The sequence below is a fragment of the Protopterus annectens genome, chromosome 7.part1 (genome assembly GCF_019279795.1).
Source record: "Protopterus annectens isolate FY-2018-M chromosome 7.part1, PAN1.0, whole genome shotgun sequence".
In the NCBI taxonomy this organism is placed as follows: Eukaryota; Metazoa; Chordata; order Ceratodontiformes; family Protopteridae; genus Protopterus; species Protopterus annectens.
In genome coordinates, this window is record NC_056740.1 from 371,042,577 (window position 1) to 371,067,325 (window position 24,749).

A 24,749-nucleotide genomic window follows, 5' to 3' on the forward strand; every position below is an offset into this window, starting at 1 on the left:
CATTTTAGAATTCCTTGAGTTAAAGTGGCAACTTAGAGTTAATGCTGAGTGACATCCAAAACAAAATGATGTCATTTCTATCTCAAGGTATTTAAAGTTGAAATCTATGGTAGTATTATAGTTGACATGTCATTATTAATTAGTGTTCATGTTTTTTTTTATTTTGATGCATTGTTTTTAAGTATTAACCATCATTGTTTTTACTATCTTGTGAGTTGCATAATTGTTTTAGTTGAATACATATTGCTTTAATCATTAATTGGGAATATGAGGTGTGTTTTTTGAGCTCTTTTTAGTGTTTGGACATGTGCTGTGTTTTTATTCTGAAGAAGTCCAGACATTGAGCGGACAAAAGTGCTAAATCTGTGACAGTAATAAATTCAGTGTTCCTTTACCCGCAGTGGTTGCATTTTTTGTTTTAGTTGGTGCTGTTCTTTTCATGGTTTGTGTACACCTTACATACTCAGAACTCAAAGACAGTCCACAGCTTAATTAATTTCCTTACAAAAATGCCCATCATTGAAAAGATATGCTCCAGCCATACTCCAGTTCTAGCCTACTACAGCCAAGTAACAAAACCTCTCCTCTCCATGTCCAAAACAAGCAACTCAGATGAGAATTCATTGCTTGAATCTAATTGAGTTCTGACTGAGAGTGCTACTGAAACAACTCAAGATATAAATTGATAAGTATATTTTTTGGCACTTCTTAGTTCTACAGTATTCTAATTGCTTTTGCTTGATTGATTTAAGATCATATTTGCCGGCTTCTGATATGTGTTGAAAGTGTTATTTTTCTGAGTTGATTTTTTCCCCCACCTGCTCTCCCTATTGGTGTATTCTTTTTATACTTGGTGGCTTTGCAATTGCCCACCCCTACTGTATATTTGATCTATGACACTCCTCCCAATCTAGTGTCTGTAGCTCATTCTAACTAATACAGAGAGAAAGAAAAAAAAAATTTTTTGCACTTTATTCATCTGCTTACTGTGTTTGTGTTTCTTCCTACTTTATTATTTATTTTGCTCTTGCTGCCTCTTCTTAAAAGTACTTAATAGCATTTATTTTGCTGCATTTGTGGCTGCTTGTTGGTAGCCAATTAAATTGTAACTGTTATTCTAAGACTTTGGATTACACACTTGGGCTTTAGACCAGTTGTTTCACATTAGGAAGGTTTGTGGTCTGCACTGTTGTGGCAGGAAGCTTACATCCTTCTGAGTTGGGAGTTGTTGATTGAAGTATTAGTGTCTGTTCTAAAGTGTATTAGTTCTGGTTTAAGCACTTAGGCTTTGGGCCAGTTTTTCTACATTAAGAAGGTGTGGTCTGCACTCTTGTGGGAGGCTGGATTATGCCATTCTGAGCTGGGAATTTCTGGTCACAGGCTTATTGTGCCTGCTTATTTGAAATGTTTATTTCTGAATATGGTGCGCCTTGTTGCTGCAGCATAGACCAGATTCAGGCCTGCTGAATTTAGCTTTGTTTGTATAACTTGAGCACTGACCCAGGCCATCTTTTTTGGAGAAGGTTCCCCTGTACCCTAGCAGCAGGAGTGTGCAGTTAAAACTTGTCTGTTTGAAGACTGCTGGAGCAGGGCTCAGTTTTGAGCTTTTTTCTGGTTAATTGGGTAACTTGTTTAAATCAGTTGTTCGTTTTCTATTGTTTTATATCTCTCTCTCTATATATATTATAAATATATATATATATATATATACATTATATATATATATATATATATATATATATATATATATATATATATATATATATATATATATATATATATATTAAACCCATTATAGAGTACAATGCCCCTTTTGGTATGTACCTCACAAGACGTCTACAACAGCTGGAAAGGCCACTGTCTCAATAAACTCCAGCTTTACTCCGTCGCATATCGCCTACTCAGAGGTGATCTCTGCCTAACATACAAAGCTATGTCAAACCCAGAGCTGTTGGACATGCTCCACTTAAAGAAATTCCAATCCCTCCGAGCTACACGCTCTAGGGACTTAAACTATGTCACCACAATAAACAGAACATGCCAGAGGGATAGATTCCTGTCCCAGAGACTTTCCATACCCCGGAATAAACTACCTATCTATATCAAACAAAGCTCCTCATTAGCACTCTTCAAGAAAAATCTTGATGACTGGATAGGAAATAAAAAATTCACTCCGGGGATCACCTCTGTGGCTCTGCTCTACAGTGGCACAGGAAAATAATTTTCTTGGGTGGCAAAAGCCAGGGTACCTTTTTGGCTGGGCTTGTATAGGCTCCAGGGACGATAGTCTAGTACCTACCTATGAACCTATGAACCTATAAAAAAATTGTATTATATTCATCTGCTTTTACTGTATTTGTGTTTCTTCTTACTTTATTACTAGTGGCATTGACTACAGCTCTGATCTGAGATATATAGCAATAAGTATCCCTTTCTGTGCACTTAAAGAGTTTCTTTTGATTGTATCTGCTTTATTTACTAAATATATATATATATATATATATATATATATACTTGTTTCCTGCCTTTCTAAGCTAGTATAGTCCAGTTTTCAGGTTAAGTGCTGAATTCAGGGCTGTGTACAAATCTCTGTGTTTGCCCATACCTTACCTGGATAGAAGGAAGTTTCTCTGTTCACCTGTGAGAGAGGGGAGCTTTGAGCAGCCTATCTGTCCCTGGAGGAGTGGTTTCAGCCCAGAAATTAGTAGTTTATTGGCCATTTTGAGCTAGTTTCTATTTCTTTCATTTTGCTGCTATAAATACCGCATTTGCCTGGTTTTGTACGCCAGGCAGCGCTGGTTAGCTAGGGTATAACTATTCCCGGCTCCACAAAGTCTCCTCTTCAATTTTACCCTTGGAACTAGACAAACTTTAAACTTAAGCACTCAAGCCATTCATTTCTCAGCCCAGCACTTGCTCAAAACTCATAGCAAGCACTTATAAACCCTAGCACTAGACCCTCCTCTTCTGTACAGAAGGACAAGGCTCTCTATTCAACCTTACCAGCCATTCAGTAAAACAGCTCACTGTACCTATCCAGGCATGTCCAAAGGGCAGTTTCAGGCATACTCTCCAGTCCAACTGGGGAATCTGGGCATTTTGAGGCAATGTTACAACTGCCTCATGTACACAGACAACCCTTTCCTCCTACCACCAAACACTAATACATGTGAGAGATGGAATTATACAGCTAAACTGGAGGCTAAGCTCTCTCAACCCAAGGCTGGATCAGACAGTCAAGAGGAGAAGGGAAATACTTGCATCACACTACCAGTCTCACATAGACCCATTAAACCAGCACCGGCAAAAAACACACATAAATACACAAAAACATACTCGGAGGCTCTAAATAAAAATCTGCAAAAGCAACAGAGACTTCCAAAGCAGACATCCAAGCAACCTCCACCCCCCCCAACATAAATCATGAAACACATACTTCACAAAACCAGTGTGCCATGCAATCACAGCACTTAAGGCAAAATAACATACCCAACATACTAGTAATAGGTGACTCTATAGTCAGGCACACTGACATCCCACTCACTAGGCTGAATAAGGAGAAGGTTACTGTTAGCTGCCTGTTGGGTGCCAGGATCCACCACATAACACAAGCACTCAGGTCACTCCAGAACAAGTACAAATATGAATCTGGCATTGTCCATGTTGGTGTGAATGACCTGAGCCATACCTCCCTAAACTACATGAAAAGAGACATGGAAGAGGTCTCTAATCTTTTTGCCCAAGCCGGTATGTCCTAACCCTGAATAGCATCCTGACCTCACCAAGAATGATACCACAGTATAAAGAAAAAATGATCAATTTCAACAATTGGCTAAGTTTCTGGTGCCATTCAAAGGGGATCCAGTGTCTGTCCACCTGGGATGATATGCTCGACAAGCCACACTGCTTCGCTAGAGATGGCTTGCAACTGTCACCCTTAGGCTTTCAAATACTGGCCAAGGCTTTTGCCACCCCTATAGTGCCTTTTTTAGGCAAGGCTCAAACCCACCGCCATAAATAGCACAAGTAACAAAAAACTGAGGTTGATGCTACTCAATGACAGAAGTCTAAACCTCAAAATGCACACACTCGAGGCATTCCTCAGTATGGAGAAAATCGATATATGTGCAGTAACAGAAACCTGGTTTAAGGCTCCAGAGAGTACCCCAGCACTACCAGGCTACAACTCATACCATACATTTTGGCCACAGAACCTGAACCAAAATACAAAAGGCAGGGGCGTATCCATATTCATCAAGGATACCCACACCTCCAGGTTAGTGGCACAGCACGATGCTTCAGAGATCATCCACGTGCAACTAACAACAGGCAAAACTGCAATTCAAATTATAGCTTGCTACAGATCACCCACCATGTCCCAGGACCCCCATTCTGCATTTCTGGAAACACTGAGAAATATAAAGGTCCTACCAAACACCCTAATATTGGGTGATTTCAATTACCCAAACATTAATTGGGAGAACTACTCAAGTACTAACTCCCTTGCCCAACATTTCCTAGAATTTATTAACTCAAACACCCTGGATCAACTGGTCAACACTCCCACCAGAGGTGACAATATATTGGACATGGTCATCACCAACATGGGCAACCGGTGCTCCACACCAGAGGTCAACCCCTCACTGGTTAGATCTGACCATAAATGAATCACTTTGGATATCCACATTCCGCCCCCACAACCCAGAAAAGGAAACCACCATGAAAAACTTTTCAAAAGCAAACTTCATATTACTTAAGACTGAGGTGGAAAGTTTCAAAGCCCCCATGCTAAAGGATAACATTGTCCAAGCTGCAAAATCCTTTACTAATGCATTCTACGGGCACCTACAAGAATGCATGGATCATGCTATCCCAAGCAAAACCAACACTCACTCCTCCAAGAAAAGGAAACCAGTCTGGTGGAATCGTGCCATAGACAAGCTATACAATAGAAGGAGGATACTAGTACAGAAAAGAGTAAAATCCCAAGAAGGGAAGACATCCCTGATCAGTATCAGCAAGAAACTATGATCCCTCATAAAATAATCCAAGGAGAGTTTCGAAAGAAAAATTGCCAAGGACTCCAAAGATAACCACAAGGCATTCTTTAGCTATGTCAAGAATCTAAGTGACAATGCTCAGATCTGCTCGGAGTTAGTGCAGAATGCTACAAAATACACTGAACCGACAGATATTACCAACATCCTGGCAGACAGATTCAGTGCAAACTTCTCCCCCCCCTCACCACCAAAAGGGCAAATATCTATCCCAGCAGAGTGCTGCCCTCCTGACATCTCAAAAACACAGCATCAATGGGACCAGACGGAGTCCCGGGCTGTGTTCTACATGAGCTCAAAGACTAACTAACAACTCACCTAAACACACTGTTCAAACTCAGCCTCTCCACAGGTTTCATACCCACAGAGTGGCGCACAGCAATGGTTATTCCGCTTCACAAAGGTGGAGCTACAACAGACCCCGGGAACTGTCACCCTATAAGCCTGACTAGCTTGGTCTGCAAGGTTATGGAGTGCATCATCATCATGGAACTCATTAACAGAGACATTGAGAACCTCCAAACACTGGACCCTACCCAGTTCAGCTTTGTTAAGGGCAGATCATGCCTCCTAAACCTGGTGGACTTCTTTGAGATAGTTACCAAGGCTATAGATGAGAGAAAGGTGGTACACACAGCCTACCTAGACCTTGCAAAGGCCTTTGACACCATTCCCCATTCTGGTATTATAGACAAGCTCACCAGCCTGAACATAAACCCCTACATCACAAGATGGGTTGCTAGCTGGCTCACGGACAGAACCCACATGGTAAGAGTTGTGGGAGCTAGGTCTGACTCTAAATCAGTTACAAGTGGCATTCCCCAGGGCTCAGTCCTAGGACTCCTCCTGTTCGGCATATACTTCTCAGAGGTACAGGCAAGCACAGGAGGACTATGGCTGACCAAGTTCACAGACGACTGCAAACTAGGGGCTATAATTGACACTCCAGCTGACACAGACATCCTCCAAAAGTGTCTCTCACTGAGACGGACACCTGGCGTCAAAATCATGGCCTCAAGCTAAATGCCAAAAAGTGCATAGTCATCCCCTTTGGAAAAAACAAAGTACCCACAAACTGCCACATAGGTGGTAGTCCCCTAAATACAGAAGATGTAATAAGGGATCTGGGTCCCAAGTAGATAGTAAACTCTCCTTCTATGTGGCACACTTTATCACAAAAGGGTTCGCACCCAGATCAAAAGAGGTCATTGTGCCCCTCTACTCATCGCTTATCAGACCCATCATAGAGTACAACACCCCATTTGGGAAGTATCTTACAAGACACCTGCAACAGCTGGAAAGACCACAGAAGTACCTCACCAAGAGGATCGCTGGCCTCAAACAGATGCCCTATGCAGCTCGACTGAAGAAACTCTAGCTGTACTCAGTTGCATACCGCCTACTCAGAGGTGATCTCTGCCTGACATACAAGGCCATGTCCAACCCAGAACTGATTGACATGCTCCACCTAAAGAAAAGCTTATCCCCTCGAGCCACACGCTCTAGGGATCTAAACCTCACCACAACAATAAATAGGATGTACTGGAGAGATAGATTCCTGTCACAGAGACTTCCCATGCTTTGGAACAAGATTCCCATCTACATTAGGCAGAGCTCCTTGTTAACACTCTTCAAGAGAAACTTTGACGAGTGGATGGGAAAGAGAAAGTTTACCCCGGGGATCACTTCAGTGGCTCTGCTGGACAGAGGCACAGAGAACTAATCTAAGTGGGCGGCGAAAGCCAACACATTCTGGCTAGGCTTATAAATGCCTTCGGGCAGATAGCCTAGTACCTACCTATGAACCTATGAACCTATGAATTCCTAATCCTCCCAACAAGTCACTAAAAACTGGAACTGTATCCTGCAGCAAATAAAACATACAATAGCTATACCTTCAAGTTACGACTAAAACACTATCTAAGCAAAAATTGGCTCCTCTACTGTTTAGCTCCTGGCTAGAATAAACTTTTTGGCACTTCTTGCTACCATTTCTCCAAATACTTGTGTTTTTTCCATTTCCTCAGTTTTTCCCATCAGGCCAGAAAGATATTCACTAAACCACAAGGAGTAACTTTGTTTACATAAATTATATTAATCAAAGGCTTTACATGACAAGACTCAATTTCTTCTTCTCTCTAATTAGACCAATCACTATTTGACTGTCCCTCCTGTGTCACAGTTGCATCCCTCTCTCTCCTCATCTATCCCAAACTAATACTCCTTATAACAGTCCAAGTAGCCCCAATCATTCTCACCTTCCTAATTACTTCAGTTTTCAATTTTAAATGTAACTATACTTTTCATAGTTGCTCTATTACTAACATATCATACTATATTTCTTTATCAACCTCCCCTCTCTAATATTTCCATAGTTAATCTTCCTCTTCTCCTCAGTATGACAGAAATCTCAAGTAATGTTACAGAACTTTTTGTAATATTATATTCCTGTTTTCTATATACAAATCTGTGTCTATTTCTAATGAATGTTCAACATTATATATATACCTATGCAAGCTACCTACACAATTTGTTTCTAAATGATGTTTATTATGCTATTGTGAAGCTTTTTCTCACATGTATACATACTTATATTTTATATTCCTTCTGATACCATGTAACTGTATTTTATGCGTATATCAAAACTAGTGTTAGATGTGGAGCTCTCTCCTCGGACCTCTGCTGATAAACTTTTTTTTCACAATCGGGCTTTCCCAGTAAACAAAGTTAAATAAAATAAATAAATGATACAACATACGTAGGGTAGCCATTGGGCAAGGTACTGAGGAGAAGTAAAAAGAAAAATCAAAGCATGATGAGTGAACATAGGGAATGTGCATGATATAATGGTAACCAGTAACTCACCAGTAACATTGCAGTATACGGTCTTGAAAGGGACAAAATTTGTAAGGAATTTTCTACCTGCAAGGAAGCAAGACAGAACTAAGCATAACTGTGCACCACAGTAAGAGAAGGAAACAAGTGGTACAGGGTGCAGTTTTGATCATTTCTTTCTTTCTTTATTTTCTTTTGTTAACTAAGTAAACTGATTAGAGGGCCCTTTTCAACCACAACTTGGCCTAATTAGGTGAATACTGTTATAAGTATAATAATACAACAAAAAGCATAATATACACATGTACGCTGAATTATCCTAAATTGCATAAAGTTAAACTATGCATATATATATATTATATATATATATATATATATATATATATATATATATATATATATATAGATGTATAGATATATATAGATATATATAGATATATATATATATAAATTGATATAGATAGATATAGATATATACACACACACACACTAATGTATAGTTGGAGTATCTATACTAAAGCCTATATAGGTTCATAGGTTCATAGGTTCATACTAGGCTATCTGCCCAAGGGCATTTATAAGCCTAGCCCATAGTTATGTGGCTTTCACCACCCCTTTAGTTTGAATAAAAACTATGCCTATCATTTTTCTGTGCCTCTGTCAAGCAGTGACACTGAAGTAATCCCTGGGGTATATCTGCGATCTCCCATCCATTGGTCAAGATTCCTCTTGAACAAGGCCAGCGAGGTGCTCTGCCTCACATGTACCGGGATTTTGTTCCACAGCATAGGGAGTCTCTGGGTGATGAATCTGTCCCTCCAGCACGTTCTATTTATAACCGTGTCAAGGTTTAAGTCTCCCGCCCTTGTGGTTCTGAGGGATCTAGATTTTTTGAGGTGAAGCATATTCATCAAATCAGGGTTTGACATGGCCTTATATGTCAGGCACAGGTCACCTCTGAGCAAGTGGTATGAGACTGAATAGAGCTGGAATTCTTTCAGTCGGGCAGCATAAGAAATATTTTTGAGACCCTTTATCCTTTTGGTGAGGAACTTTTGGGGCCTTTCAAGCTGCAGCAGGTGTCTGGTCAGATACATTCCGAATGGGGCATTGTACTCAATCATAGGTCTAATGAGTGATGAGTACAGGGGGACGATGACCTCCCTTGATCTAGATGTGAATCCCTTCATGATCAGGTGGGCGATATAGAAGGTTTTCCTAACTACTTTAGCAACATGAGTGTCAAACGAAAGTAATACTGTTATAGCCTGTTAAACACTTGCAGAAGACCTTAATACAATGTCTGCCAAGCCTAAATTCCTGATGCAATTGCAGTTGCATTCTCTTTCTAGGTTTTCTAGGTGAGATTTTAGTTTTTGCTCTGACTGTCATCACATCATTGAGTTGCCTAATTTTTTGGGAATAACATTCAAATTTGTAGGTGAGGAGGCTTTTTCCAGCAGTAGTCAGTCTGCATGTGTGACTTCCTAAAGGCATAGCTTCATATACACAAATTAATACATTTGTTCCCTTTCAAATAATCTACTTCAATAGGGAGACAGTAGTTGGGGTCTATATTAGATGAAAGAAAGTTCATCTAAGCGAACACTCACATGAGCAAATATTGCACAATTGTGAGATAACGATACAGTGAAGATGGGAATATTTGCCCTTTCCTCACTGTAGTGCGATCTCGGAGTTAGAATATATATTTAGGGGGGATGGGGGGTGCAGCCCCCCACAATTGCAGTTTCGAGTACCTGGATATTCACTCATGTGAGCATTTTCTAAGATGAACTTTCATTCATCTAATATAGACCCCAGTAGTTGTTATGTAGTAATTTGTAGTTAAGGATTTTTAAAACTAGTATGGCTCTAACTGACACTGGCAGAAAATGACATTTGGAAAATGTAGTTCGATGGTATTTTGCATTACAGGACAGATGTATAAATCCAAGGATTTTATTTTCTGTGGTTTGGAGTGCTACAGAGTTTTTGGGAACAGTATAGAAATGATAGGCAGTGCATATTCTAAGCTGGCATTAACTGCTATAAGCCATATGGTTGGTAATGTCTGTAAGTTGGATATTTTAATCAAAAAATGATTAGCTTGTTGACTATTACTTCTACGCATGGAGAAACAAAAGAAAGATTAGGGTTAAGTGTGATCCCTCAATATTTTGGGGATGTAGTTATTGGGAATGAAGATCCAGCAGGATCGTAGACTGTGATGATGGATGCTTTCTTAAGATGTTGAAGGTACTGAATAGAAATATATTAGTTTCTGCTGTATTAATTATAAATTTATTGCCGTAAGCTATTGCCATAGTAGCTTGAAGTCCCCTTAGAGGCTTGGAAATTGACTGCAAGAGTTTGCCAAATTTGGTGATAATAATAATAATATAATAATAATAATAATAATAATGTGATCTCCATAAAGAAGACAATTTATATTGGAAAAATCCCAATGTTATTGATAAAAAAGGTAAGAAAAAGAGTGGCCTAACACCAAACCCGGAGGGACTCCAAAGGATATTGATTTTGTCTCTGTTTGGTTATTGTGACTTATTACCCTAATAGATTTTAGGCTATTGATTAAGTTTGTTAGACAAGCCACAGGAGGATAGTTTTTTTAGTAGTCTGTTATGGTTCACTATATCAAGGTACACTTCCTGTCTAGAAAAATAACACAGTAAAGCAACCCATTGTCCATGTTATTGTAATGATATGACATTATTATACACATTTTATATATCTATATACATACACATATATATATATATATATATATATATATATATATATATATATACAGATATATATATATATATATATATATATATATATATATATATATATATATATATATATAGGCAGCCTTGGCGGTGCAGCGGTAAGCATTGCCGCCTCACACAGCAAGAGGTTCCCTGGTTCGATACTTAGCTGGGGTGCCTTCTGTGCGGAGTCTGCATGTCCTCCCTGTGGTTGCGTGGGTTTCCTCTGGGTGCTCTGATTTCCTCCCACATCACAAAGACATGCAGTAGGTGGATTGGACACTCTAAATTGGCCCTAGGTGTGAGTGTGTGTGTGCGTGTGCCTTCTGTGGAAGGTTGAGCTCCGGGCTGGCAACTCGACACCATAAAAACTCCACTGCCAATCATGAGCAGACAGATGATCTGCTGTGGCGACCCCTAACTGGGAAAAGCCAAAAGAAGAAGAAGATATGTATATATAAATATATATATATATATATATATATATATATATATATATACACACATATATATATATATATATATATATATATATATATATATATATATATATAAAATATATATATATATATACTATCCGCAGGATTCAATAAAGCCTACACAATCATTTTTCACCATGTGCACATTGCAGTGCTATATGCACATGGCCACGGACAGATTTGGATTCAGTAAGTGCCATGTAGAGGCAAGCACCCCCGCACAAATCAGGTAAACACCAAGGCATGCTAATTACAGTATAAGCAACTGAATTGCTTGCTAATTAACCAATCCAACATGGTGGAGCTGCTCAACAAACTATAAAGCACCCATGTAGACTCCATGCTAGTTTTTCCTGTGAATTCCAAAACTTTTGTAATACAAACATAGAAAAGAGTCTACATGGACAGAATGTTAGGGGTTGCTGCTTTAATACATTTATATGTTCTACAGGCTGAAGCCAGTGCTGCTGCTAATAGCCCTAGGATGGAGAAGAAGAAGAGTTTCAGGCCCCATTTAATTTAACAGAACCTATATGACATGGAAATTGTAGGGTGCTACAGGGTGGACAGGGAGACATGACAGTAACTCTGCAACCTCTGCCGTCCTCAACTCAGAGCCACAGCCAACTGCAGGGAGCCCATCCCAGTAGAGACAAAGTTATGTGTAGCCTTTAGAATTTTAGCTACAGGTACCTTTCTGAGACCAACAGGGGAAGGACATGCTGGGGGTGTTACAGGCATCAGCATCCACTATCCTGCACCTATTCCTGAATGTATGCTTCACTATGCCAGTGACAAAATATATCACCATGCCAGTGACCACATATATTTTCCACATAGCTCTGGGGAGAGGGCCAGAAATATGCAGGAGTTCTACCCTGTAGAACACTACCCTGAAGTACTGGATATACATATAGAAATAAAAGCACCACCTGGGAACAGGGTACACTCTACATAAACAGAAAGGGCTACCACTCTATTAACTGCCAAGTTGTGTGCAATGCCAGGGGGATCATCTTGAACATGTGTGCTGGCAACCCTGGCAGTTACCATGGCTCACATATCTGGCACACCTCCCAACTGACCCAGATGTTTGCTAGGGGGATTATGCCACAGGGTCACTTACTGGTGATACAGGCTATACACTGGAACTGTGGCTGATGACACCCATCAGAAATGTACACACACCCAAGGAAGAATGCTATAATAAGAAGCACGCTCAAACCAGAAATATCACAAAGCATGTGCTTAGACTGCTGAAGTCAGTGTTCCAGTGTTTAGATACAAATGGAGGGCCCTGCAGTACAATCCACGAACATATACAGAAGTATTCACAGTATGTGGCATGCTACACAACATCATCCTGAGAAAACAGCTTCAGCAGGATCAGCAAGGGGAAGGGGCACACATCCCATCACCAATGCCGCAGTCACCACAGCCACAAGTAGATTTAGAGTCATAGGGGGGACCACCATCTGCTGTGGATGTAGGCAGACATAGGAGTGCTCAGTATCCCCTTGTACTGGTCAAGAGACAATGCATGGCACACTCACTCACCACTTAGGGACCTAGAACCTTCCTCCTACTCACATACATATAGTAACACTGATGCCAGGAAACTCACACAACTTTTACCTTCCCCATGTATTGGCTGTGCACTGCTTGCATCAGACAGAGTCAGCCTGGAAATACAATTGTGTCAACTGCTGTATTTAAAATGTAAATCTCAAACCTGGAGTGTATTGTGTAATAATAAGAATGAGTGGCATATCCTTGCATCACACTAATTTGTACTGTAAGTGAGTAAAAGGTGAGAGATTGGTACAGTAATGATCTTAATATGTGACATCAAAGACTTATGTGGCTTATATGTGTTCATTATTAAGTAGTAGGTCTCAGACATCAAAGATTCGCACAGTCATATCCCTCAAAAGTAGTGATGGTCACTGCATGGCCCAGTTTAGCGCCATACATTTGTAATGGAAAATCATTAAAGAGAGAAGTTAAAAAGTAATGATACACATTGCAGTTTCTGACTTCACAACCTCACAAGATCATTCACAATAAAGCTGGGAAATGTTGCTTATATCAGTTGTGTAACTTCCCAAGGCCAATATAAGGCAAAGGTAAAATTGTCAGTTTAACACCACAAAGTCAGACATGCAGCCTGAGTATCAGACACAAAGCATATGTATCCCTGAATCCACAAGATAGAAAACATGGATATAGCACAGTTACCATCACTGCACAGGGTGCTGGGTGGCCAGAGCAGGAAGTCTAGGCTGACACCAAAGGTTGGTGAGTGTGTGTGAGTAAGAAAAAGAAGTCAGCAGACATCTGGATAAACCAACAAATAGACAGTGAGACAAAATGAGATTTAAGCTGCATGGCTGAACCATGTAACTGTTGTGTGTGTGTCTGTAGAGGTGCTCCAGGTGAAATTGGTGTGTGAGAGTCTGCATGGACACAGTCAAGCTCTGTGCTTGCTCCACATCTTGGCATGTCAGACAAAGCCATGCATTATAGAGGTGGCAGTTCTTCATTGTCATTCCCGACCATGAGAACTGGCTCTGCCAGGGGTTACACTGGCATGTCCATGCCAACTGTCAGATGTACTGTTGCTACCTGAACATGACTGATGTCTGCTGGATGAGCTCTCTTCATGGGGAAGCCCAGGACCATGACCCCATGGCTTGCCATGTCTGGGTTTGAACAGTACACTCACTGATGGTGCAGTGTAAGTACTGCCACTATGGGAGTGTGATTGGGCATGGCCACATTGGCTGACAGCAGATAATGTGACTGGCCTACACCCATGAAGATGTTGTTCTCCGCACCACAGACGTTCCATCACAGACAAAGCTTGTTCCATGACAGACATCGATCATTCCAACATGCCATTCATCTGATCCATGGAATCAGCAACATGGTGGAGGCAGTAACACATGTCAGACTGTGTCACATATACAACCCTGACTATTCGTCTGTAGCACCTATGGGAACATGCTTGTGCCCCCATGATGGCCCTAAATATACATTGAGTGGCATGGGAAGAGACACCTGCACCAGGTGGAGGAAGGACAGCAGGCCCCCACTGAGCACCCCTATCAACCCTCCTATGTGGCACCTTGCCTACACTTTGGATATGATCATACTCAACAGGCACTAAAGCTGCAGTAATCACACATCCCTGATCAATGGTCTTGCCCTTCACCTATCAAATATCTGTGGTGTCACTGGAATGGGTAGCTGTTGGCCTACTGGCTTTGTCCAATGGAATTGCAAGGAATGGCTGTATGTCAACCTCAGTGTCAGGTTCAAACTCTGCAACTCCTGACTGTGCCTCAGTTTGGTCTTCATTATCATCATCTGCTGATACACTGACATCAGGTGGCAAAGGGCCCACCTTTCACTGTCATAATCACCTGTAATAAAAAGCAGGTAACACAGGACAAAATCAATACCTACAACACTGTCGTCCAATACATGCTAACAAACTAACAGTGGTGCCACTGTTACAGACACTGCGGCAATACATGGCTGTCAACTCAAACCTAAGCTAATAACTGTAGCAATCTTTAATCCCCTCTCAAAAAAAACAATACATGTGACACAGAAGTAACATATTAATTTCAATTGTTTTATTATTCAACAGTATTCAACTGTTGAGATGCCAAAGCCTGCCTGAAAGCTCCTCCTAGGATGTGCTTGATGTCTCTAACACTGTTGCTCCCACATCCAGGATATGCTGTACTGCACTCTCCTGAGAGCTGTCTGGATCCCTGATATTGGTCAGGAACTCTTCATTAGGTATTAGTGGTGGTTCCATAGCAGTTCTCCCCCAATACCCATCTGATCACAGCCCACTGCTGCTGCTTTCCTCGATGCAGATGTGATCATGGCCATAACCCTGTGGCACACCTGCTCGTATGTCTTGCCATGGTTACCCAGTGTGTGTGTGGTTATCCTCAGAGTGTGGATGTATCATAATAGTTGTTGAAGTGGGTGTGTGCGTGCATGCGTGCATGTGTGTGTGTGTGTGTGTGTGTGTGTGTGTGTGTGTTTGGGTGTGTGTGTGTGTGTGTGTGTGTGTGTGTGTGTGTGTGTGTGTGTGTGTGTGTGTGTGTGTGTGTGTGTGTGTGTGTGTGTGTGTGTGTGTGTGCGTGTGTGTGTGTGTGTGTGTGTGTGTGTGTGTGTGTGTGTGTGTGTGTGTGTGTGTGTGTGTGTGTATATGTGTGTGTGCGCTTGTGTGTATATGTGTGTGTGCATGCGTGTGTGTATATGTGTGTGTGTGTGCGCGCGTGCGTATGTGTGTGTGTGCACGCATGTGTGTGTGCGTGTGTGTGTGTGTGTGTGTGTGTGTGTGTGTGTGCAGACTCTTTTCTTATCACTGTAAATCACATATGTTATGTCAGAGACATGGGATTACTGGTGCTATTATTTTCATATTGCCCATGATTGTGGTTGGTTCTTGTTATGTGTTCCATGAACCTTTACCTGTACCCACCTTGCTGGTGACCTTTGCTGAGAGTACACTCATATTCAGGCATATCAGTTTGCACAGCTTCACAATATGCACCCTACCTCACTTGTATGTCAGATCCCTGTTAGATATAATCTGCATTATTCATGTAAGGATGTTTATCTCATGCAGACATCCTCCACATTGTTATGCTACCCTGTGCAACAGTCACATAAAACACATTTTCAATGTACAGTCCCTACTGTACCATATAGGTATGTGATTGGTGCTACAACCATTTTCCATTGACATGCCCTCCTCTGCTGTACATGAGGGAGTTTCACCTGTCCTCTTTCCCTGTGTTCATTCCTGCAATTCATGTGTGTGTCCCTATTCAATACACACATTTCCCCTGAGTGTTCATTTTACATGGCCACCCCATGTCCTGTTACAGATCATTAACACAGCTTCAGTACAGAATGCCAGGAATGGGATATCACAATACTCTCCACTGTAGGTACACTGTCCTGTACTGTGATTGGAACAGATACTTCACATTCACACCTCTCTACTCTCCAGATACTCCCAGGATGTTCAGATGTGTTCCTTAACAAATGCGTGGCTTTCTGCCATATCATTGGGATCTCAGGACTGGTGTAAGTTAATGTTACATACATTTGAGTTCATAACTGTCAACTGTCCTGATTTATGCAGAATGTCCAGTTTTTGTCTCATATTTTTGATCTTTTCCTCATATCATTTTGTTTTTTTGGCAAATCATTGGCATGTCATTGCAGACTGAAGTCAGAAACTGATGACAGACATTTGAGTTTCAAAATTCATGCTCTTCAAAAAGTGCAGGCTACTGTACAACCTATTATTCTACCAACTTTCTAAGTTTGGAAGAGCAATATTAAGAATCTGTCCCTATGTTTGGGCCTTTTTCCCCCGTTATTTTTGGCTTTGTCCAGATTTTTTGCTCTGAGAGGTTGAGAGTGTTACATTCTAACACGTTTCTATGTGACATCTATGTCAAATATGTTCCTATTTCTGGCTATTTGTCCCCTCATTAAGTCGGCCTTTGTGCAGATGTGTTGCACTATCAGATTGACAACTATTTGTGTAGCCCTGGTGATCATTGTAGCATTCCGAGCAAACCTGCAGACTGTAGGTGCTCTACTTTACAGGGAACTGATATCTATGCTCACTTAAATGGTTTCCTGGCCAGCAACAATGTTGCTAGCCACAAAACCTAGATTAGGTATGCTGCACATAATTAATGTGCATTGCACATTACTGCTCTCCTCACATTGTCGTACTAGCATGTAAACTCCATGTAGGCTCTGTGCAAAGCGTAAATGGTGTTTATTGAATCTTACGGTATATTATATAACATGTAATAAATGTTATTATAGTTATAAGGCTGATTAAGGAGTGTGCAGAAGTAAGTATACTGTAATTTGGGCAAAAGCTATGCTTTTTGCTTGTTAAGATGACATATTTTATAATGTAATCTAGAATCTGACCATAGATTATTCTTTCCAGAATTTTAGTTAGCAAACAAATGTTTGTGATGTTTTGAAATTCAACTGCATTGGAAAACAAGAGACTTTAGTTACTGGAATAATCAGTGCATTCTTATAGCTTTGTGAGATAGAGAAGGTCGTAGGTGTAAGGTCATAAATATAAGTAAGCGACGCACTGAGAATATGACGACCACATTTTAGGGGTTTTGGGTGGACTGTGTGAAATGCATGCTCACAGGTGCAGTTATGTTTATCTAAAAGATTTTGGACTTATAATGCAGTAATTGTCTCTGACGTAGAATGGAAGGTGTTACAGGTACCTATGGAAGGGAGGAGAAGGAGCTGCTGTTGGACACAGGTACTGTGACACTGGGTGAAGATGAAATATTGCCTTTTGTGTTGTTTATCGTGTCATTGTCAAGTACAGTAGAAACCACATGTTTTGAAAACACCTTGTTAATGTCTACATTTCTCACCATCTGCTTTTTATTTGGCATGAATGGATGCCTTTCCTGTTCATTCATGACACAATTTCTTAAGTTCATAGGTAGTTACTAGGCATGTGATGTAGGAGACCATTGACAGCCTAGTTCAGTTTCCCAATTGCTTCAAAGCATTGTATAGATATGTAACTTGCTCAAAGTCACACAGTAAGGAAAAAGATGCTGAGACAATGAAACTTTGGATCATATTAAGCAACTTGTTAACAGCTCATAATCTTAATTCTCTGCTTTGATTGCCAGACCCAGTTTTATTTGAAGGTATTTATTTTAATTCATACATCTTTCTGTAATCTCTGAAATTCTGAAAGTTTATTATGATCGGTCGTGTCTACCTTATAGTCTTTCAATACATTGTCACTAACTTTAATATATTTTTTTCAAGTCAGTAGTAATTTGTGTATTTATTACCTAGTCTTTTAATAATGAACGTCACTATAAAACACTGAAAAAAATATACAGTGTCGACCTGTTGACCTTTTGCTAGAATCCTCTTAGTCAACTAGACTTTCACTCCCCAAGAAGGTAAACTAAATTAGATAAAATTCCTCTTACAGCATCAAAAATAATAGCCAATCTGCTCCCATACTGTGACCCCCCCCCCAAAAAAAACTAAACTTCATCATACAGATCACTGATTCTCCATAATATGTCCAAGATTCTGGGGAAAGTATTCCCCCACAAGAAAAGGCATCTCATCTTACTCAGAATGTAGGACTAAAAATCCACCTCCTGTCATCAGCCAAATGTCATTGCCACTCTCACCCAGCTATATGACTTAACCTGAGCTACGGCACTCACTCTTTCTTCTAATAGTAATGCCTTTATTGTCCCTTACATGTTAGGGTCTACTGCACTAATCATCACATATGGCTAATATAAAAATCTCTTTAATAGAATTTTCCCTTCCACCTATTCACAACCTCACATCCTTCACTACACTCAAATATCCTATCACGCCCACTTACAAAACATACAGTTGTAATTACAGCTCTTTTTCTGCATGAGATTTTGCTTCATTTACTGTAAATAATGTATATTTCAGTTAAAATTCTCTTTATATTTTTGTTAGCTGATAATCAGGTTTACAGATCTGTATTTTCCTTACACTATTGCTGTTATTTGTTAGTATCATATACGAATTAATAAACCCCAACCCCTCCCATGTCTTTGTTTTAACTTAGCAAACCATTGTTGATGTACACATGAAACATCCTTCTGTAATTATTTTAAGAAACTTACTGTGCCAGACTTGATGTCCTACTGGAGTACTGCATGTCATATACAACCACTGGTTTGAATACAGTGAATACGCTCAGGTCTCTAATCATCACAAGCTTATTATGTGTTCAAGACATGTATGACAAAAAAAAAGTTGTCTCAAGAGCAAAACTCGAAAGTTAAATCTTGGTATACTTGGCATCCATGTCAAAAACCCATAATGAAGGATAATGTTTGGTGAGATTTCAGCATAATTCATTGTGGTGCATGGAGCTTTACCTGTTCTATGTGCTACGCTCTATTACCAATCACAGAATAAGGTGTAAACTCTTAAGGCATTTTACTAGCTTTCAAAGCCTTTAAAAACCACTCAAACACTTTAGAACTCCCAGACATACAGCAGGCAGAATTGAAGTGTCCCTCTGAAGAACAAAGAGCTTTCAAAGCTGTTAAACACTTCACTCTCCCACAAATATTTTGTTTATAAGTGTGGCAGAATGATGCTCTAACAGCTTTAAAAGCTATTTTACCTTAAGCACAGAGCACAGGGAGTAACACAGATAACCTGATTAACATGGGATATAGGGACTCAACAGTGAGGCCAAAAGTAAGGTTGAAGGACAATGTGAGCATTGCTGCAAAAGTGGACCAGGGAATCCATTATAATGATATCCTGCAATTATATGACAACATAGTGAAAGTATCCCTAAAGTAATGGGCACTAAAAGTCATTATAACCTAGTGAGAAAATAACTCAGTCATATGCAGCACAATAAAATCATGTCAGCACAGAAAAAAAGCAATGAAAATTCAGAGATATCTGATATTGTACTATTCATTAGCCATAAAGGAAACAATGGCTACTGATTTCAAATATTGCATAACTTCATACGTCATTGCTACTAATATCACATATTATAGACAGTCATATGACTTACTGCAAATGGTATAATTGTTGCACAAATTCATGCAAAGTATTGATACTGATAATTCCTCTCAATTGCTAAGAATTTTACAGAATGCACAGAGCTCTTGTCTCATATTTTTGGTCTGTTTCTCATAAAATCTGTTTTTTGTGTTTTTTTTAAAGCAAATCATTGAGAATTTAAGTCATTACACAGTGATAGAGATTTGAGTTTCAGACCACGTTCCATTAAGAAAATGCATTTGAATGAAAAACCTCTTAATCTGTCAACTTAAGTTTGTAAAAGAGATATTTAAAACACGTCCCTGATTTTAGGCGTTTGTCTCCTTATTATTTTTTAAACTAAATTTTATTCATTTTAAAACAGAAACAGATCTGAACCAACAAACCAGAACTAATAAACTAATTTTACAAAACCATTAACAGTTACCAAAATCATCAGAACTAGTAATACTACTTACAGTTCTCATGACCATACATCTATTACTGCATAATAACAGACATACTGGTTTTGCCCTTGTTGATCCCCATATAGCATGCATCAATATGAAATTTATGCACATAAAGCTTCACCTAAATAAGAGACCCAGAGAATAGAAGAGGCCTTGTTTGGATAATATATATGTCAAAGATTTATAGGTGCTTATAAGCCCCCATAACTTTCCAACAGGATTCTCCAAGGTCTGGAAATTCTGTTCTGACTGCCACCATGTTCATACAAATACATAATAATAAGCTATGCACTTTTAGATAGAAAAATCAAGGATTTCTAAGTCTTTCTCCTCTGACTGCTTCCATTATTGGTAAACAAAAGCTTTACTAGCTAACACCAGCATACTGCTAGCATTGGTTGAGTACTGGGATAAGTGTTTGGTCACAATATAAGGGTCCAGAAACTCCAATCTAATGAGAAATCTATTTTAAACACTTCCTCTCATTTTTGCATCAAAGCTGACCAATAACATTTTATATTTTGGCATTTCCAAAGCATACGGATGTTATCCACTCCATGTTGGTTCCATTTCCAGTATTTACTATCCCTCTTCATTTTTGTTCTGAATTGACTGCAGGCCAGCTTGACCTTTGCCCATTCCTGCCCATTTGCTCTGTTGCTGTCTGCATTTTGTCCTCTGCAGCAAGGATATGTGTTTAATCTATATCAGAGACTGCTGATATATGGACCACTTATGTTCTGTCATCCCAAATTCAGAATGAATCATCTGGGAATCCTTTATCCTCACACTGGAGTCATTCTTTAAAATGTGACCCCATTGCCATATCCCTTTCCAGTCTAACGCTTTAACCTCACCATGCGGATTACTTCTCTGTAGTGTGATGCTAGATAACATAAGTGGGTTCAATTTCCCATCCAAAATCCCCCATTTCAATACTTTTCCCTATAAATTTGTATTTGCCAGTCCCATGACATATCAGAGTAAAGAGCTGTTGTAGTGTATTTAAAGCCATCTCATAGTTTTACCTGAGAACCACATCGAGATCCAACCTAACTGAAAAGCAATTACACACCTGGCCAAATGGGGAACGTCTAATCCCCCATAGTGTTTTGGGATAGAGGAAAAGTATTCTAAGACTCTTCTTCAGGTTCCGACCAAAACTGAACAATTAATAAGCTCTTGTATATGTCCCATTATGATATGCCTTGAGAAGAGTGGAACACTCTGAACAAGATAAACTATATGGGGAAGAATCATCACCTGTATTGCCCTTATCTTTGCCTTTATAGTACTAGATTTGTCCACCTTTGGTCATAGGTACTTTATTTTTCTCAAGCAGTCTCTCAAGGTTGCTCTCAGTTATGCCTGCAAATGTTCCTTCTATCTGTAAGCCCAAATATTTAGCAGGGGATATCACTGGGATGGTGCAGCCTAACAATTCATGCATAAGACTGCCACATTTGAGCACAGCTATCTTTAGACATTTGCACTGTAGGTCATAAACTATGCCATTCTGGGCAAAGATGTCTAAATGCTTTTCTAAGACATTAGATGGGTTACTGCTCATCAAAATGCAATTATCTACAAATAACAAAAATGACATATTAGTGCTGTCCAGGACCACCTGTGATTCTAAGACCATATGAATCTGATATGCCAACTCTTCCATGACTAACATAAATAAGCCGGGTGACAGGGGGCAACCATACCTGGTTCTTCTGGCTATCCTAGCCAGTTCAGAAAGACTCTGATATTAATCATAAATGTAAACTTGTTTTTTTTGTATAATCATTTGATCCAAGTTATGAAAGGGGTCTCACAATTCCTATAGTTTAATACATCAAATAAAAACTCCCACTGAACAGAGTTTAAATTTTTCTTGATATAAAACAGTGCTATTCCTGAATTATGGTGAGAGACTCTATTTTGTTGCAAAAAGGTGTAAAGCAGCCATCTGAGATATCTCTACCTCTGACAAACCTGTTCTGTCCCTTCTGGATTAAGGATGGTAAAAGATTGTCTAATTTTGTGGCTAGGACCTTGGCAAATATTTTGAAATCATGATTAATTAGGGAAATGTGGTTAAAGTCTTCTACTGTGAAGAGGGGTCCACTATCTTTGGGGATGACTGTTAGGATGGCTTGGATATGCATGGGATGAATATGCTGTAAAACAACTGGGGAAATAAAGATCCTCATCAGAACCTGTTTTAGCTTATCTTCTCTCCATTTATACAACTCAGCTAGGAATCCATATATCCCCAGTGCTTTATTAGAACAAAATTGCAAGACCACATTCTCCACTTCCTCATATATTATTGGTTTGCTCAGTTCTTTGAGCCTCAAAAGGCTAACTGGTCTAGCTAAGACAGCTGAGAAACACCACATAGGGATAATAGATCCCACTATAGAACTATACCAAGATGTGTAAAAGTGGCAGAAAGCCTTCCTCCGATTATCATCTCCTATAATAGTGTCCCTCTTTTATCCATTACTTTTATTATAGGTGGCCACTGGATCCACTGCATAAAGAAACAGGATATACATATTGGATTCACTTCCCTCTTAGCCACCAAAAATGACCGCTTTGGCTTTGAAATCTCTGATTAATCTCAGCCATTAGTGAAGCTTATGAATTCATGAAATACTCTGTCTCCCTCCATTCTTTTATTATACTATTAGTGATTTTCCTCAGTTCCTTAGTCTTCAGTTCCAGAGTATTATCTTTCTCCCTTCTTCTTAGTCCTTCAGTTTCCACAGGGATTGGTCCTGGGTCCTTTCCTGTTTGGCATCTACTTCTCAGAAATCCAGGGCAACACGGAGGGACTCTGGCTGACCACATTCACAGATGACTGCAAGCTGGGAGCCATTATTAACTCCCCAAGTGATGTAGACATCCTACGGAAAGGCCTCACTGAGACCAATGACTGGTGTGGAAACCATGACCTTAAGCTTAATGCCAAAAAAATGTGTCGTCATCCCCTTTGTGAAAAACTCAGTTCCCACAAATTACCACATTGATGGGAGCCCACTGAACACTGAAGGTATTATAAGAGATCTGGGGACACAGGTTGACAGCAACCTCTCCTTCAACCACCACATTGCCACTGTGGTCAGAAAGTCCTTCTGTGTGGCACATTTCATTACCAAGGGTTTTGCATCCAGGAAGAAAGAGGTCATTATCTCTCTCTACTCTTCCCTCATTAGGTCAATCATCGAGTATAATGCCCTATTTGGCACGTACCTCACTAGACACATGTAACAGCTGGAAAGGCCACAGAAGTACCTCACGAAGAGGATCCTATGCCTTAAACAGATGTCCTACATGGACAGACTCAAAAAGCTCCAGCTATTCTCTGTCTCATATCGTCTACTAAGAGGTGATCTCTGCTTGACTTACAAAGCCATGTCTGACCCAGCTCTGTTAGAAATGCTACATCTAAAGAAATCCAAATCCCTCTGCACCACACGATTCAGAGACCTCAACCTCATTACCACAATCAACAGAACACACTGGAGGGACAGGTTCATAACCCAGAGACTGCCCATGCTCTGGATTAGACTTCCCATACATGTCAAGCAGAGCACCTCACTGGCCCTCTAAAAGAGAAATCTTGATGAGCGGATGGGAAATAGAAAGTTTACCCCGGGATCACTGCAGTGGCTCTACTTGATAGAGGCACTGGGAACTAACATCGGGTGGCATGATGCCAGGGCACTTCTATGGGCTAGCCTTGTAAAGGCTCAAGGGTCATTAGCCTAGTACATACCTATGAACCTATGAACCATAACAACCTCCCACAAGGCAACTTCACATTCCTGCAACCAGATTCCATTTTACACTGGATTTAAAGTAATGTTCCTATCTAACATCCATAATACAATTGTACGGGGCCTACTCTTGTCTTCGGTATACTGCCATCTAAAGTGAGTCCACCTTCAGTTTTAACCTTCTGAACTATAAGCAGTCCCCCTATCATTTTTGGCTTTCTCCGGAACTCTTGCATTAAGATGCTTAGAGGTATGTGCTGGTCCTGCATGAAAAAACATTAACATTTGAATAATTTATAGCTATCAATTATTCTGTTTTACTAAAAGAATGCATAGCTCAGAATCAATCAGGGACAAATTTCAATGAAATCAGGCACAAATCCAGAAAAAAATCAGGGACACTTTTAAAATATTAGTACTATTAACTTCAGACATTGACAGAATAACAGAATGTAAATTAATATACATTTTCTGAAGCAAAAGAAGTCTATAACTTTTAATTATTGTCATTATTTATTAAGTATAATTTACCACCCTTCCTCTAAAAGTCACTAGTTTTAGGAGAGACAAATCTGAAATATGAGTCAAAATCAGGGACGTCCCTGAATATCAGGGACAGTTGTGTGGTATGCTTCCTGACTAGGGAATGAACAATGTTCACAGGGAAGCAGCAGAAAGTGACAGAAGGGGAGGTGATTATGTAGTTTGCATAAGTATTATGTAGCAGTCCTTCAGAACTCTGTAT

The 24,749-nt window shown here is 39.9% G+C and overlaps 1 protein-coding gene across 3 annotated transcripts in view; it reads right to left on the reverse strand.

Moving 5' to 3' along the window:
• The window catches only part of FAM3D (FAM3 metabolism regulating signaling molecule D), a 713,044-nt gene that overhangs the window by 508,769 nt on the left and 179,526 nt on the right, over nucleotides 1–24,749 (reverse strand). Inside the window, exon 4 of one of the 3 annotated variants that reach the window (XM_044078816.1) lies at nucleotides 7,923–7,979. The exons of the other annotated variants lie outside the window; for them this stretch is intronic. The gene's annotated coding sequence lies outside the window, so the exon portion shown is untranslated. The remainder of the gene's footprint in view (nucleotides 1–7,922; nucleotides 7,980–24,749) is intronic. 3 annotated transcript variants of the gene reach the window in all.